Source organism: Oncorhynchus keta, chromosome 35, assembly GCF_023373465.1.
Source record: "Oncorhynchus keta strain PuntledgeMale-10-30-2019 chromosome 35, Oket_V2, whole genome shotgun sequence".
Taxonomy (NCBI): Eukaryota; Metazoa; Chordata; class Actinopteri; order Salmoniformes; family Salmonidae; genus Oncorhynchus; species Oncorhynchus keta.
Window position 1 is genome coordinate 13,747,018 of NC_068455.1, and position 5,392 is coordinate 13,752,409.

Genomic DNA, 5,392 nt, shown 5'->3' on the forward strand with positions numbered 1-5,392 from the left:
TGTGTGTGTGTGTGTGTGTGTGTGTGTGTGTGTGTGTGTGTGTGTGTGTGTGTGTGTGTGTGTGTGTGTGTGTGTGTGTGGTGGGGTGTACGTGTGTATATATGTAGCGGGGTGTGTGTGTGTAGTGGGGTGGGGTTTGTGTGTGTAATGGTGTGTGTGTGTAGTGGGGTGGAGGGTGTGTGTGTAGTGGTGTGTGTGTGTGTAGTGGGGTGTGTGTGTGTGTGTGTGTGTAGTGGGATGGGTGTGTGTGTGTGTAGTGGGGTGTGTGTGTAGTGGGATGGGGGTGTGTGTAGTGGGATGGGGTGTGTGTAGTGGGATGGGGTGTGTGTAGTGGGATGGGGTGTGTGTGTGTAGGGGTGTATGTGTTGTGATGGGGTGGTGTGTGTGTAGGGGTGTGTGTGTGTAGTGGGATGGGGTGTGTGTAGTGGGATGGGGGTGTGTGTGTGTGTGTGTGTGTGTGTGTGTGTGTGTGTGTGTGTGTGTGTGTGTGTGTGTGTAGGGGGGTGTAGTGGGATCGGGGGGTTGTAGGGGGTGTCTGTGTAGTGGGGGGTGTAGGAGTGTGTGTGTGTGTGTATGTGTAGTGGGGTGTGTGTAGAGGTAGTGAGATGGGTGTGTATGTGTAGTGGGATGGAGTATGTGTAGTGGGATGGGGGTGTGTGTATGTGTAGTGGGATGTGTGTGTGTAGTGGGATGTGTGTGTGTAGTGGGATGTGTGTGTGTAGTGGGATGTGTGTATGTAGGGGGATGTGTGTGTGAGGTGGGATGGGGTGTGTGTAGTGGAATGGGGTGTGTGTTGTGGGATGTGTGTGTGTAGTGGGATGTGTGTGTGTAGTGGGATGTGTGTGTATAGTGGGATGTGTGTGTGTATTGGGATGGGGTGTGTGTGTAGTGGGATGGGGTGTGTGTTGTGGGATGTGTGTGTGTAGTGGAATGGGGTGTATATTGTGGGGTGTGTGTGTGTAGTGGGATGGGGTGTGTGTTGTGGGATGTGTGTGTGTAGGGGAATGGGGTGTATATTGTGGGGTGTGTGTGTGTAGTGGGATGGGGTGTGTGTTGTGGGATGTGTGTGTGTAGTGGAATGGGGTGTATATTGTGGGGTGTGTGTGTGTAGTGGAATGGGGTGTATATTGTGGTGTGTGTGTGTGTGTGTAGTGGGATGGGGTGTGTGTTGTGGGATGTGTGTGTGTAGTGGAATGGGGGTTGAAGTGGTCTTGTTGTAGCTGAGGATTTCCATTTTTCTTCTACACTTGTGAGTCGTCATCTTGGCAGCCGGCAGGAATGTGTGTAAGTGGGAAGGGTCAGGATGGGAAGCACATTAAAAGAGCAAGACGTGGGAGGTTGGAGAACTTGACAATTAAACTTAACAAAGGTGATCATCATGAATGTGGTTGTGAGCAGCAAAAAGAACAATGGAAGTGTGGAGCATTCTGGACTCTCTCTGTGACGTGCACGTGTCACATCTGTCCATGTCTCCAATCAATCTTCATAAGGACGTGAGGATATGTGGTTGTCCCACCGAGCTATTTTAAGATGAATGCAATAACTGTCAATTGCTCTGGATAAGAGGGTCTGCTGAATGACTAACATGTCATGTATAAATGTAAGGACGATTACTCTCTCCTCCAGATCTCAGAGCTCTTCATCAAACGTCTCCATGGTAAGTGTACTGTATTATTATTGTTATTTACAGTAAAATTCAGGATTCCTTTTTTAAAACGTTTCGCTAAGAATCATTGTAATTGAAACGTGAGCTTACATCCTGAATTTACTGAATTAAAAATCGATTTGACCTCAACCCTACCTATGTGTCTCGAAGGGTGTGCTATGTTGCACTCTCTCTAAATCCTGAGGTCCACACAGTTCTGTCTACTGCGAGACAGTCTAGCCTGCTAGCCACACAGACAAGACAGAACAGGACGAGCTAGCCTCTCTAATCCAGGAACACACAGCAGCTAGCCTCTCTAATCCGGGAACACACAGCAGCTTCTCTCTCTAATCCAGGAACACACAGCAGCTAGTCTCTCTAATACAGGAACACACAGCAGCTAGTCTCTCTAATCCAGGAACACACAGCAGCTAGCCTCTCTGATCCGGGAACACACAGCAGCTAGCCTCTTTAATCCAGGAACACACAGCAGCTAGCCTCTCTAATCCAGGATCACACAGCAGCTAGCCTCTCTAATCCAGGAACACACAGTGGCTAGTCTCTCTAATCCAGGAACACACAGCAGCTAGTCTCTCTAATACAGGAACACACAGCGGCTAGTCTCTCTTTTCCAGGAACACACAGCAGCTAGCCTCTGTAATCCAGGGACACACAGCAGCTAGCCTCTCTAATCCAGGAACACACAACAGCTACTCTCTCTAATAAAGGAACACACAGCAGCTAGCCTGTCTAATCCAGGAACACACGGCAGCAGGCCTCTCTAATACAAGGACACACAGCAGCTACTCTCTCTAATCCAGGAACACACAGCAGCTAGTCTCTATAATCCAGGAACACACAGCAGCTAGTCTCTATAATCCAGGAACACACATCAGCTAGCCTCTCTAATCCAGGAACACACAGCAGCTAGTCTCTATAATCCAGGAACACACAGCAGCTAGCCTCTCTAATCCAGGAACACACAGCAGCGACATGGATCCCCAAGAACTGCTGTTGATTTCTCCCTTACTAAAAGATTTCTCCCTTACTAAAAGATTTCTCCCGTACTAAAAGATTTCTCCCTTACTAAAAGATTTCTCCCTTACTAAAAGATTTCTCCCTTACTAAAAGATTTCTCCCGTACTAAAAGATTTCTCCCTTACTAAAAGATTTCTCCCTTACTAAAAGATTTCTCCCTTACTAAAAGATTTCTCCCTTACTAAAAGATTTCTCCCTTACTAAAAGATTTCTCCCTTACTAAAAGATTTCTCCCTTACTAAAAGATTTCTCCCGTACTAAAAGATTTCTCCCTTACTAAAAGATTTCTCCCTTACTAAAAGATTTCTCCCGTACTAAAAGATTTCTCCCGTACTAAAAGATTTCTCCCTTACTAAAAGATTTCTCCCGTACTAAAAGATTTCTCCCTTACTAAAAGATTTCTCCCGTACTAAAAGATTTCTCCCGTACTAAAAGGGGCCATTTTCTAATTTAATTGTCGAGGGTTCCCTCCACCAATTAGCACGGGGCTCTGACCTCAGATATAAAAAACACATAACACACCCTAAACCTGAGGTGGGTACAGATGCGTGAAGCACCCTGGTAGAGGATTTCAATCAGCTACTCACTTATGTGACTCACTCTGAGTGGTTATACATTCAGCCGTCATATCATCACAGCTATACATAATGCATCCAGCTGAGACGGAATATGATTCAGATGTATTACGCCTTCTCTCTGGCACTGACAGTATGATTATACTTACATTCATTTATACTGTTAGACTTTACTTCATAAAGACCAATATTTATTTTCTTATTTCATTTTTTTTGGTATTTTACCCCCTTTTTTTTCTCCCCCCATTTTTGAGAGAGGCGAAGGTGGAGTCATGCGTCCCCCGAAACATGACCCGCCGAGCCACGCTCCTTAACCAGTGAACTTAACCAGCCAGTTTAACCTGGAAGACAGCCGCAACAATGTGTCGGAGGAAACACCATTCAACTGGCGACCGGGGTCAGCCCCCAGGCACCCAGCCCGCAACAAAGAGTCGCTAGAGCACGATGAGCCAAACCCTCCCCAAACCCGGACGACGCTGGGCCAATTGTGAGCCGTCCTATGGGACACCTGGCCACAGCCACGCAGGAGGCCCCCTAAGATGTATTTTCTGTCTTAATCATCATCCCTATGGGTCTGGGACTTTCTCAGTACCTTTGGCTATCACTTGGCTCTAATTCACAGACTTTTAAAAGGAGGTCAAATCCAGACACATATCAATAAAACTGCAAGAGATCAATGAAATTACTAAATTGACATTCCTGTACATCTAATACTACTACCACTACTAATGCTACTACTACTACCACCACTACCACTACTGCTCTTACTACTGCTATTACAACTACTACCACTACTGCTCTTACTACTACTACCACTACCACTACTACCACCACTACCACTACTGTTACTGCTACTACTACTACCACTACCACTACTGCTCTTACAACTACTACCACTACTGCTCTTACTACTACTACCACTACCACTACTACCACCACTGCTCTTACTACTACTACCACTACTAATGCTACTACTACTACCACCACTACCACTACTGCTCTTACTACTGCTATTACAACTACTACCACTACTGCTCTTACTACTACTACCACTACCACTACTACCACCACTACCACTACTGTTACTGCTACTACTACTACCACTACCACTACTGCTCTTACAACTACTACCACTACTGCTCTTACTACTACTACCACTACCACTACTACCACCACTGCTCTTACTACTACTACCACTACTACAACTACCACGCCTTTCACTACTGCTCTTACTACTACTACCACTACTACAACTACCACCCCTTTCACTACTGCTCTTACTACTACTACCACTACTGCTCTTAATACTGCTCTTACTACTATACCACCACTACCACTACTGCTCTTACTACTACTACCACTACCATTGCTACTACCACTGCTAATGCTACTACTACTACCACCACTACCACTACTGTGACTACTAATGCTCTTACTACTACCACTACCACTACTACCACCACTACCACCACTGCTCTTACTACTACTACCACTACTGCTCTTACTACTGCCACTACTGCGACTACTACTGCTCTTACTACTACTACCACTACCACTACTACCACCACTACCACCACTGCTCTTACTACTACTACCACTACTGCGACTACTACTGCTCTTACTACTGCTGCCACCACTAAACCGACTACTACCACTACTGCTCTTACTACTACTACCACCACTACTACTACTGCTGCCACCACTAAACCGACTACTACCACTACTGCTCTTACTACTGCTTCCACCACTACTACTACTGCTTCCACCACTACTACTACTGCGACTACTACTGATCCTACTGCTACTGTCAATACTACCACTGCTGCCTCCACTACTACTACTACTACCACCAATACTACTACTACTACACCTACCACTACTGTGACTACTACTGATCCTACTACTACTTCCACTACCACTACTGCTGCCACCACTACTACAACTACTACTACTGCTGCCACCACTACTACTACTACCACTTCTACTGCTGCCACCACTACTACTACTGCTGCCACCACTACTACTACTACCACTTCTACTGCTGCCACCACTACTACAACTACTACTACTACTACTACTACTACTACTACTGCTGCCACCACTACTACTACTACCACTTCTACTGCTGCCACCA